The following is a 13,614-nucleotide window of genomic DNA, read 5'->3' as shown; positions in this document are numbered from 1 at the left end:
ACCAGCGTACAAATTTTTTAACTTGATATACTTAAAATAAGATTGCGTCGCATAGGGTCATCGGTAAAAAAGTATCGATTTCTAATATTTTTAGACGAGCCAAAAATTCATCGATTATACATTTTAATATTACATTGAGTACAGAATCATTTGATACCAAACAGACACCAGCGTACAAATTTTTTAACTTGATATACAAAAAATAAAATTTCGTCGCATAGGGTCAGCGGTAAAAAAGTATCGATTTCTAATATTTTAAGACGAGCCAAAAATTCATCGATTATACATTTTAATAATACATTGATTACAGAATCTTTTGGTGCCAAACAGACACCAGCGTACAAATTTTTTAATATGATAAACATAAAATAAGGATGCGTCGCACAGGGTCCGCGTCAAAAAAGTATCGATTTCTAATATTTTGAGACGAGCCAAAAATTCATCGATTATACATTTTAATAGTACATTGATTACAGAATCTTTTGGTACCATGCAGACACCAGCGTACAAATTTTTTCATTTGCTATACATAAATTAAGGATGCGTCGCATAGGGTCAGCGGTAAAAAAGTATCGATTTCTAATATTTTAAGACGAGCCAAAAATTCATCGATTATACATTTTAATATTACATTGAGTACAGAATCATTTGGTACCAAACAGACACCAGCGTACAAATTTTTTAACTTGATATACTTAAAATAAGGTTGCGTCGCATAGGGTCAGCGGTAAAAAAGTATCGATTGCTAATATTTTAAGACGAGCCAAAAATTCATCGATTATACATTTTAATAGTACATTGATTACAGAATCATTTGGTACCAAACAGACACCAGCGTACAAATTTTTTAACTTGATATACATAAAATAAAATTGTTTCGCATAGGGTCAGCGGTAAAAAAGTATCGATTGCTAATATTTTAAGACGAGCCAAAAATTCATCGATTATACATTTTAATAGTACATTGATTACAGAATCTTTTGGTACCATGCAGACACCAGCGTACAAATTTTTTAACTTGATATACTTAAAATAAGGTTGCGTCGCATAGGGTCAGCGGTAAAAAGTATCGATTTCCAATATTTTAAGACGAGCCAAAAATTCATCGATTATACATTTTAATAGTACATTGATTACAGAATCTTTTGGTGCCAAACAGACACCAGCGTACAAATTTTTTAACTTGATATACAAAAAATAAAATTGCGTCGCATAGGGTCAGCGGTAAAAAAGTATCGATTTCTAATATTTTAAGACGAGCCAAAAATTCATCGATTATACATTTTAATATTACATTGAGTACAGAATCATTTGGTACCAAACAGACACCAGCGTACAAATTTTTTAACTTGATATACTTAAAATAAGGTTGCGTCGCATAGGGTCAGCGGTAAAAAGTATCGATTTCCAATATTTTAAGACGAGCCAAAAATTCATCGATTATACATTTTAATAGTACATTGAGTACAGAATCATTTGGTACCAAACAGACACCAGCGTACAAATTTTTTAACTTGATATACAAATTTTTTAACTTGATATACAAAAAATAAAATTGCGTCGCATAGGGTCAGCGGTAAAGAAGTATCGATTTCTAATATTTTGAGACGAGCCAAAAATTCATTGATTATACATTTTAATAGTACATTGATTACAGAATCTTTTGGTGCCAAACAGACACCAGCGTACAAATTTTTTAACTTGATATACAAAAAATAAAATTGCGTCGCATAGGGTCAGCGGTAAAAAAGTATCGATTTCTAATATTTTTAGACGAGCCAAAAATTCATCGATTATACATTTTAATAGTACATTGATTACAGAATCTTTTGGTACCAAGCAGACAACAGCGTACAAACTTTTTCATTTGCTATACATAAATTAAGGATGCGTCGCATAGGGTCAGCGGCATAAATGTATCAATTTCTAATATTTGAAGACGAGCCAAAAATTCATCGATTATACATTTTAATTGTACATTGTTTACAGAATCTTTTGGTACCAAACAGACACCAGCGTACAAATTTTTTAATATGATATACATAAAATAAGGTTGCGTCGCATAGGGTCAGCGGCAAAAATGTATCAATTTCTAATATTTTAAGACGAGCCAAAAATTCATCGATTATACATTTTAATGGTACATTGATTACAGAATCATTTGGTACCAAACAGACACCAGCGTACAAATTTTTTAACTTGATATACATAAAATAAATTTGCGTCGCATATGGTCAGCGGTAAAAAAGTATCGATAGCTAATATTTTAAGACGAGCCAAAAATTCATCGATTATACATTTTAATAGTACATTGATTACAGAATCTTTTGGTACCATGCAGACACCAGCGTACAAATTTTTTAATACGATAAACATAAAATAAGGATGCGTCGCACAGGGTCCGCGCCACAAAAGTATCAATTTCTAATATTTTAAGACGATGCAAAAATTCATCGATTATACATTTTAATAGTACATTGATTACAGAATCATTTGGTACCAAACAGACACCAGCGTACAAATGTTTTAACTTGATATACATAGAATAAGATTGCGTCGCATAGGGTCAACTGTAAAAAAGTATCGATTTCTAATATTTTAAGGCTAGCCAAAAATTCATCGTATATATATTTCAATAGTGTATTGTTTGCAGATTATCTTTGTACCATAAGCATACCAGCGTACTACCTTTTTGGTCTAATATACGTTATATAAATCTGCGCCGTATGGGATTTGCGGCTTAAAAATTTTAATTTTCAATATTTCAAAACGTGCAAAAAATTAATCTTATATACATTTTAACAGTACATTGTCTGCACATTATTACGAATTATGCGTGACTGCATGCATATATCGCGGTAATATATGTCGAAACTCATTTCTACTGCGAATTCGGAATTCGAATTATATCAAGATTATCGAAAAGTGTCGGACGAAATATATTTGTGACTCTAATTAAGAAAATAATTTTTGTTTTAAAAATTATATTTACGAAACCTTAATTGTAAATTTGTATTCATGTCTCACTTCTATTCTTAACTTAATAAATATACTACTTCTTAATTAAATAAATATATTAAAAAATATTAATATAGTAAGGTAATTAAATTTTAAAATAGTAATATGTTATAAAAATTAAAATAGCAATATATTGTAAATAATATGTTGTACTATCTTATCCTTGATTAATATTTTTGTTACAGAAATCAGCTGATTAAAACGTTAATTTGCTAATTAATTTTTAAAATAATAATATGTTATAACATTTAAAATAATATGTTTTAAATAATGTAATATATAATTCCTTAAACTCAATTAATATATATAATAGCTATCAGCTGATTTCTGTCAAAAAATATTAATCGAGTTTAAGGAATTATATATTATTTTAATTTTTATAACATATTTTTATTTTAAAATTTAATTGGCAATGTAATGCTTTAATCATCTGATTTCTGTAAAAAAATATTAATGAAGTTTAAACAAACTTTATATAAATACATCATACTTTTTTTAATAAAATCAAGGAATGGCATAACGCGCGCTTGTGTTATTCTAGTCTTTTTCTAAAAAAGACATATTAATTCGATTCTCGCAAATATTGTTGCTTCTTTTCCGCAAAAATATTAATCAAAATTTAAAGTATTATAACATATTATTTAAAACATGTCATTATTTTATTTAATTTTATTTTGGATTAACTGTCAAACTGCTAACTGCTAACCCTCACGATGACAGCCTCTTCATGCTACAAATATAACACATAAGGCGAATGTCAAAAATATTAATCAAGTTTAAAGTATTATAACATATTATTTAAAACATATTATTATTTTATTTTATTTTATTTTGGACTAACTGTCAAACTGCTAATTGCTAACCCTCGTGATGACAGCCTTTCGATGCTACGAATATAACACAACGCGAATCGACAGAGAGCCAATCAGCATCGCGGAAAAGCGACAACAATGTCAATAACATGCCCTTTTTAGAAAGGGGAAAATGAAAGGCAAAAAATGATTTTATTTTGATCAATTTTTTCAAAATTAAATATTTGAACGAAATATTTTTTCCCCTCGTACAGTTCGACATTAATATTTATTGACTCATTTGCGCGTGAAAAATGTCGAATGGACTCTGGACGACGCGGCGGCGGGAAAATTCGATAAACTCGGACTCCATTATCATTGTCTTCCCTTCGAAAAAGATTTATTCACCGAAAGGAAGATTTGAGAATAATTTGCAGGCGTGCATTGTGGGAGTACTCTCGCTCTGCCATCGCTCTCTGGATGCTTTAAAAGCATCATCGTCCCATGCTCTCCGACCAGCCCTAGCAACGCTATTGATTTCCTACATCCCCTGCGAGAACTATCTCGCAGAATTTACCCTCTTTCGTGGAAATGCGTCCTGCGAGATCATGATGAAACTTCCGTACATAATACCATAAAGCATCCGTTACTATATCCTAGTCGCATAATTCTGTTTTAACGCGAATAAGAGGGGCGAGTGACTATTAGAAAGGATATCTATTTAATCAATACGCTCTCCCATTTTATGTTTTAACTGTCACATCGCGAGATATTGTCGTATAATATTTACGACACGTTGAATAAAATACCTAGAGTGATCTCGTAAACTTTTCATCTACATTTTCCGCGACATGAATACAAGAGAATATACATACATAGAATAATACCCTCGAGGCGGAAGGATTCCGGGGGGACGCGACATTTCCGTCGTGCGTTTACCGACCCAATATTCGAGAAATCTGTGCAAACTCAAGCGCTCGGAAATTTTAGACGCGAAACGTATTTCGCACATATTGAAATTTATTTCGATCACCGTAATTGTCAGAGCGATGTATATATGGATTTCACGGAAATAGCATCGGGTCAGGCCACGTTCAGGCAAGGAAACGAACGAAAAATTGTAAAGCAAGCCACGAAATCGACGATAATACAGGCGCCGCGAACGCGAAGACGTTTATTCTTACTCAGAATCCGAAATGCGTATTCGCGATAGTACGTGCGGCGCGGAACACGTGACCGTTTTTCACGTTATTTCAGCCCGGCAGCGTGCGCTGAGTCGTGATGTCGACGGTAAAACGGTCCAGGAAGAAGAAGATTCTTCCGTCATGTGCTACGTGAGCCTCGCGAACCTCTGATGCGGCCGCAAAATACAGATATCGATATCTTTGCAATCTCGTATAGAGTCACATTTTCTCCTTTTCAATTTTTCTGCATTTTTTTTAGAACATTATAATCTTAAATGGATATATCTGATGATATAACTTAGCATTATAATCAAGAGTGATGTCATTAATTATATGTAAAGCTAAAACGCTTGACAAATTTTAAAGATAAATGTACAGAAAGTCATACATTATTCAACGCTCAGAATCTTCTCGTCGAAATAGCGGTTTGCGTTATTTTGTAACTTTGTTGCGTCTATCGACGTCCTTGATTCCCCCGCTAATCCTCTCGTCATTTATCGTTATACATGTTGTAAACGGGGTGAGCCCGTAAAACGGTACCGTGCACCAAAAAAAATTTCGCTCGTACATAACTTCCGATGTTTACGGGAAAGTCTATCGAGGGGGGGAAATACTATTATACTCGCCAACACCCTCATCGCACGTGTTCACGCTTCCGCCTGTTCACGTACGCTCCCGTAAGGTGCACGACAAATATTTCGTCGGCTTTACACGCGACCTTACCAGAAAACCGCGAAGACAGAACATGTTCCGTTTTCCCTCTAGTCGCCTTTCTTACGGTCTAGGTCCCTTTTTTCTCGCTCCAGTATCCAGTCGACCGGGAGGTCCGCATAATATCTCCATTTGCCGATGAGAGCGACGATGTGCGGTACCGTTCGCGCGTTTATTTACGAGGCGAGCGTCGCAGTTAAATCGTAGACAGCAGATTTGCCGAGTCGTCTACAATCGGGACTTAAGAAGGAACTCCTTGGAACTTGAAATCGGGAGAAGGAAGAGAATGCCCGCGGGGCTGTAATATTCCGATCTGGATATCGGTGTGAGAGAGTTCGCTCTATAATCTTGGGGGTGAACATTAACATCGGGAACGGGACCGCGCCGACATTCTCGTCGGGGAATCGGCGGTGTCGATTCAGCGAGCGGAGTCGTCAAGTTCGCTGCACGGCAAATGTCGCAAGGCCGTTCGTCGACTTGTGTTGCTCGCTCCGAGTATAATATCGAGAGATGGTCTGTCTCGTAGTGAGTCGGCCGGTCACTTTCGTGGAACACAAATAAGAAACTATAAAATAAAATCTGTATGAATCTAAAATTTATTTATTTTTTATTTTTTATTAATAGGATTTCTTATCGCGTTCTTCTTATTCTAAAATTAGATTTAAAATTTGACGTTGCAATATAATTTATTTAATTATTTATTGAAATTGCAGGGTGTGATTTTTATTTAATTTCTGATGACTAAATCTATTTAAACGTATTTAAATGTATCAGAGAGTCTATTTAAATATCAGAATTTTTAAATGATTGATCAACGTATTGCGTATCAGAACTAGATGTGTTTTAGCGGTATTACGACAGGAAGAGCGCGACATTCTTTTCGGTCTAATTCCTAAATAATTCTCACGAGTTGAGTTAGTAATTTATACTGTCATAGAGCTTTGATGGTTGTGTCAAATTATAGGGTCAACAACTACCGTTAAATTCGATGTTCACAACAAATTCGTTCCGCTATTTAGTCGTCACTTAGACGATTCGATCAAACTCGAATATCGTGATCTTTATCAATGGTAATCTTACATGTTGAGCGATCGTATGATTTTAAATTGTCGGCAGATATTTTCCGTAAACGAGTTAACATGTTACATATGTCATACGTATCGTTATTATGGGACAGTTATGACATCGGTATAAAAGTTTGACGAAGTTTCATCGATCGGTCGATCGCGGTTTTCCCCCAAGGTCCTGACAGTCGAGGCTCAAGGTCCTGACACGAGAGTAAAGCACAATAACATGTTGCGAACATATCGAGAGAGAAAAGATCGGGAAAAGAGAAGAAACGATCTCGTCGTACAGCGGTGGACGAGAAAGAAAGTGTAACCGATCCCGCGAGAGTTCGAAATCGAAAGTAATTTCCTCGGTCTCGCTCTTTCTCTACCTCCTTTCTCCTTTCTACGGGAGCCCACGATCATTCTTTCTCCCTGACCGAGATTCAGGTCAAGTTCACTGTCTGTGCTCGACAGTCTGTCTCTTTCTCTCTTTCTCATTTCACTTTCTCGTCGTCACTCTGCTCTGGGCCCGTCCTCTCGCTCTCTCTTTCCCTCTTTTTCTCTCTCACGCTCTCTCCTTCGTGGCGCACCAGCTCAATCTCCGCTCTCTCTTATGCAAGAGAGCGTTACACCATCGACGGCAATTTCATTCGTGACTGCCTCTTTCGAGTTATTATGTCAGTGTCAATGGCACCGATCTCTCGGCGAGAGAAGGACCACGACGCGGTACCAGTTTCGTCGTGCGAGCGCGGTTCGCTGAACCGAATTCCCCTCCCTTTGTGATCCGATCAGCCAAGGTGAGCCAAAGTGGATATATCGGTTCTCTGGTATCTCTCGCGAGCACCTCGCTCGATATGCTTTACGACTGCTCTCCTCTACTCGATGAACTTCTCTCCGTCGTAAATATGAACGATGCACAGTACGAATGTACGTATGGCCGGCGGGCAGAGAAGGGAGAACGGTATCGGCTGACTTCCTGGACATCTCGCGAAGGTTTATCGGCAACCGCTGACAATTAATAATCTGGTCGTTGGGAGAATTTTCGTGCGTTTTTTTTTTTTTTTGAGGGAGAGAACACACGGACGAGATCTTGTAAGATATAATCAAATGAATTGTGTACGAAAGAGCAGCTCGATATCAAGTATGAGAATAGCTTTCCTTAAAGAAAGAAGGACGCGATGGTATCTCGCGTGCCGTTAGAATAATTTATAGCTTATTAATGTGTCAGTCTTAATCTATATGTAATAGATGGACCACCGATCCGCAATTAGATAGTTGCGAGTTGTAAAACATTGTATTATACACGCTTTTTGATCAATCTCGATGAGATCATCTTTAAAACGATCTTTTTTTTTTCTTTATAGGACATGGCTCTGCGATTCTACGGAATTTGCGACCTTCGGGCGGTCGACTAATGAACATATGGAAGAAGAGTCCGAGGGAACTATCTATGTGGGCTAACGTTATTTCGATGACGCCGATGAATGAAGGTAAGAAACTACAATTTCATAAGATTTTTTCTCGAAACGATCGAAGAACCAACTTTCGATTCGCTGAGTATTTATCGTAATGCGTAACTCATCGATGCAAAGTCAAAGTTCGATAGTGAGTCAGCGGATTAAATTTTCAATGGCATTGCGCGATTGCGATCGCTTGCGTTCAATTCCCGGATAAGCTTTAACATAATTCTATAATGTTTCTTGGTAATAGTCGAACCTAATCAGAGGAAGCAAATTGATAAATAATTATTGCGTACTAAATAGTGTTTGCACGAATCGATCTCTTGGCATAAAAATTAATTATTTCGCATTATTTGGATCTCGATTATCTCTCTCTCCGAGAGCCTCGCAGCTTCCGAGCTCGAGGAAGCGGACGTCGAGCGACAGACAGATACGCTCGCGTCGACGCGCGTAGCGCGAATGCGCCAGGACGGGCGCGCGCAGCCCGCTGTTTCTGCGCTTATGCGCACTCGCATTCGCGCATCACTGGTCCAGCACGACGTGGTGACCGATCGGTGTTCCTCGTCGTCCTCCTCGGCTATAGCTATATTATAGTCGAACGGTCCACGGACCGTTTGCTGATCATGACACCCAACTCGTCTAGGACAATCCGCGAAGCGTGCATCCGCGGAATCGCGAGGGTAACTATACGAGACGGAAAAGATGCGGCGGGCAAAAAGGATATCCTCCCATTTCGCGCCGCTACCTGGGATGTTACACGCGTTAGTCCTGCGGACATGCCGTTGGTGGTCGAACATTGAGAAAAAGAGGCAGAGAGGGGACAGAAAAGAGAAAGATTAGAAGCGTGCGGAACGGGAGAAGAGGAGAAACGGAACGATGGAGGGAAGGAAATAGAGTTTGCGCGCGCGTGAGAGGGAACGAGAAGTGGAAGAAAAAGAGAGGATGCTCCGGTGTGTAGCCTGCGGGTACACATCGCCTCGCGCTCTGCTCCCCCGCCAATCCGCTCGTACAGCGTGGGGCGAGTTTAAGGTAGGGAGCCGCACGACGTGCACAGCGGTGGTGGCGGGTGGTGGTGTGCTGCCTGCGCTGTGGCGGCGGCGGCGGTGGCGGCGGCGGCGGTGGCGGTGGCGGCGGCGCGGCTGCCAAGGTATTTAAGGTACCGTGAACCGGCGGCGCACGAGTAGTTCACTTCTGTTCGGTGTGGTGTTGCGGTGATTTTGAGGGGCCAGCTAAAGAGAGCAAGAGAGGGAGAGAGAGAGAAGAGAGAGTAAGCGCTCGCACACGCTCTCGTCGGAGGGTGGCGAGAGAAAAGCTTCCCGCTCTTCCCTTCGAGAGACTATCGCGACTCCGGGGAGCAAGCACGTATACAGTAACGTTGATATCTACGGTAGACCCGCGTCGGTGCCAAGTAACTAATCTATCGTGCGTCGAGAGAGGACCACGTCGTTGCATCGAGCCGTCAGGGTCGTCCGCCGTCGACGACCGTGCTGGATAGGTAAGTGATCGTGAAGTACTTAGTGCCGGTCGCGGGGGTTTCCTTCCCTCGGGTCGCGAACACCGAGGGCGGACAAGTGACGAAGTCGGTTGATCTCCTTCTTCGGTGACATCAAGTGATCAAGATCAGTGATTCGGTTTTGCACGCGGTTGGATAACATTATACATCTTGATCTCTGTCGTCGTCGTCGTCGTCGTCGTCGTCGTCGTCGTGGATTTTATGGACTGTGATGATGTGCGCCGTCAAGGGAATGTCCCGATTCTAAAGTGATCCGGAGATGTGAAAGGGGAGGATTTATAGAAATTTGCACACGGAAATTTGTACATTTCTTTTATCATTTCGAGAAGGATAATAGTGAAGTCATTCTTTTCTCTGCACTGAGAAAGATTTTCTATACTCTGTGTTGCTGATAACAAGATTTCATTTGCTTTAGAAGATATGTAAAATTTTAAAGATAATTTAGAGGATACATTTTCTTTTCGAGAAATTATAAAAAATTATATTTAGTTTGCAAGAAAGAATCATATTAAATGTTAATATTAAAGGATACGTAAATTTTTTCGAGAAATTAGAAAAGAATCATATTTAGGCAGCAATATTTAATTATTTAGAAAATATTCTTTATTAAAAAAAATAACTTTATTATTTTTTTTTGTCGTAAATGTAAGATTAAAATGGCCATCGATTCTCTGTTGGATGTCACTTACGATTATCTCATTAATATCAGTTAAGAACGATCGAGCAATTAATCCATATAAATTGATTCGCGTATATCGGTTGATGAGTAAGAAAGATTAAAGGTAACGATTATAGGATATTAATCTTTTTCTCTCTGGTGTGAAGATGAACCGAGAGCCGAGTCTATAAGAGAACTGGCCGATGATGCCTAAATAATTCAAAGCGACGTGCTCTATAGGTATGCGTGTCGACTGGCTGTCGTGAAGGATAGTCAGACGAACACCTCGTACAATTAAGAGACAGTGTCTGAATACCGAGCCAAACACCGTCGATGCGTGAATACCAAGGAGGCCTCCGTTCCAATCCAGAGGATACGCAGGATCCTGAAAATCCGCATATCCGGAAGATGGTGTGATAAGAAACGGGATATAATACTATGAGAAATTCGACATACTAATACAATAATTGATGAAATATGCTGCATAAAATTCGTTTAAGATTTTTGAAATTTTTTTAAACAAAATACATATGAGATACGATCCTTGTTAAAATTTTTTCCAAAATCGGGAAATCTGTCTTGTGCGGCAGATCGAAAGAGTACATCAATTTTTTCTGAGCCGCGGGGAAAATTTAAAAAGAGGCCACGCGATCCTACATAATGAGTCACAGAAATACTGGGTATGGGAATAATGGACCGCGGGGCCCCTTACGAGAGGGCGACATAGAGTAACGAAAAATGTAAACTAGAGGAATCTATGGAGGCTTTCTTTGTACATCGGAGTGTCTCGACGTTCTTTCCGACGATGAAAAAAAGAGAGAGAAAGAGAAAGACTCACGTGATGAATAAACGGGACATTCTTGCGGCGGATCGAATTCTTTTCCCAATCTCATGGAAACCATAGTGACGATGACGACGACGACGACGATGATGATGATGATCATCTGAAATTTTGCATGACGCGGCGCCTCGTTCGAACACGTGCAACCGCTGTTACATTCGCGGTCGAACGTTGCTATTTTTCTGACGGACGATCTCGTCGAAGGCGCGAGAGGTAATCTTGCTCCTTGCAAAAAGGAATTCCTTGCGAATCCGTCACGGTCGACGTGCGTCCGATAGCTCGACTTCGCGACTGCAGCGATCGACGGGCGTGATATATTAAATCGCCTTTCAGCGGAAAACGCGCGCGCGAGGGTTTCCAATCAACAGTTAGCTCTGCATATCGATCGTAATAAACGCCGCGATCCCTCACGGTCTTGCAAAGTGCGATGCTGCATACTGATTCGCGCGGATGCTTGTTTAAGCGTCTTATTATTATCGCTACCGTAACGTTGAACTCTCGTAAAAAAAAACATCGTTTCTCTCTCACGATTTTAGAGAATCTTTACTTAAACTTTTATTTTTATTTGAGATACACAATCGCTCATAATCTCTGTTTAACATTGACAATTAGAGAGGATAATAAAGATGCGAGAAGGTCTGACGTTAAATATTTTCGTGAGAAATGACGGATTCCGAAAGAGCCATGAATAAAGTAAAATACCGGAAAAATGCACGCCAACAATGTATTCATCATTGAACGTTAATTAGCAAGACCGACTTGTGTCTGCAGCGAAGCTCGCGCGCTTATTAGACAGAATGACGAAAATGAAATGTGGTAATAAAGTGTAAATAAGAAACGGCGATAGACACGCAAGCTGAGGAAAGGGCAATAACCGGAAAGAGGGAATCCGAAGTTTGTGTGTGTCAGTCCAATGTAAACGTGAGAGGGAACTCCTTAAGCCGCTAGATGATTATTTTGCGATCAACCCGGCCGGCGAGTTGCTGTGTCGCGCAACTTCTTTAGTTACGACACATTCGCTACTTCCCTAATGCATTGGTACTGTTATCCGCATCTCCGCTGCATTTTATACTGCGTTTTGCTGGTACATGTATCTTTTTTCTCCATGCAGAGAGAAATTTCTTTCTTACATTTCTAATACAAATATTAGAATAATCAAAATTATTTACACAATTTTGATGAGTTGTCAATTTTTATTCGACGATTCATTTGTTTACATTGATATTTTCACCCTTTTGCATTTTATATTTAAATTACACACTCGCAACTGTCAAAATTATCTTTACACGACAAGGCGTGATATCGAAACACGATATGAACCGAGTTGAGAATACGTATGTATACGATATTCCTTCATCGATCGGTAAAAATAAATTAATCGCCCGAAATATCAAAGCGGCTATATAGTTTATCGTTAAATGGTCCGTGAAACGTATGTATTCTCGTCAAACCCGTTTTAGGTCCTCGCTTGACCGTGCGCTCGAATCGCACGGATATTCGCAAAACGGTAAAAATGAACGAGACAAACCGTGTATGTATGTCTGTGTATGTGTTTGTCGAACGAGACAGAGTGTAGGATATTCGTCACACACACGCTACAATAAGTTTCAAAAGAACAAGGCGCGTGTTGGACCGTCGCCGGACTTTGAATGGCGACGCTTCGCGTGGCTCTCAAAGCGATCGATCGACGTTGAGCCGATAATCTTTCCGATATAGAGCGTTATGGATAAAAAAAAGCCAAGGTAGACGCTCCGACGGCCGTCGGCCTCTGGTTATAAAAGAACAGCGCGTTGGACAAACAACGTGTATAAAAATATTATCTTGCATGGCTGTCGACTTCACGTTGTAGTTGCGAAATAAACTGGCGGATTCGATCGACCACGTCGGATTCTTCGGTCGCGTACAGGATATCCCCAATTCGACTTTTGCCGAATTTAGCGATAGATACTTTGGCGAATCGATCCGACTACGTTGACCCGAGTACGTTGACCCGAGTGTTCTGAAATGAAAGGAGATAAGATGAAATAGGAATGTGCAAAAATACTTGGATATTTGATTTCGTAAAGTGCATTCGATCTGCGGCGCCGATGAATAAATCAAGTTTGACGTTCGATCCTGGAATATGAATGATGAATTATCGGCTTTCTTTGTCTGTTGGTCGCACGACGGGTTGCTCCAGACGCGCAAGAATTTGAGCTCATCACGTATGAGAGCCTCTTGTCATATCGATTATCGTATGGCTGCGAAAATTTGCAGAGGAGAAATTTCTCTCTCCTCCGTCACTGAATATTATTACACGAAACATTCGCGTTTTAATTTTTTTTTTTTACGCTCTTATCAACCGTACCACTTTCCTCTCGTCACTTGATTTCGTTCATTGAAAAGACCC

At 39.4% G+C, this 13,614-nt stretch overlaps 1 protein-coding gene across 2 annotated transcripts in view; it reads left to right on the top strand.

Moving 5' to 3' along the window:
- Nucleotides 1-13,614, top strand: part of LOC145943124 (uncharacterized) — a 134,798-nt gene that overhangs the window by 83,346 nt on the left and 37,838 nt on the right. Inside the window, exon 3 of one of the 2 annotated variants that reach the window (XM_083050528.1) lies at nt 8,118-8,243. The gene's annotated coding sequence lies outside the window, so the exon portion shown is untranslated. Of the gene's footprint in view, nt 1-8,117; nt 8,244-9,407; nt 9,709-13,614 lie in introns of those variants that run through there. The other variant, XM_083050527.1, reaches the window with a different exon arrangement.

Source organism: Prenolepis imparis, unplaced genomic scaffold, assembly GCF_030444845.1.
Source record: "Prenolepis imparis isolate NDT839.2.m4 unplaced genomic scaffold, iyPreImpa1.0 SCAF_11, whole genome shotgun sequence".
Taxonomy (NCBI): Eukaryota; Metazoa; Arthropoda; class Insecta; order Hymenoptera; family Formicidae; genus Prenolepis; species Prenolepis imparis.
The sequence above is the reverse complement of the archived record's forward strand: the minus strand, read 5'-3'. Positions and strand labels throughout refer to the sequence as shown.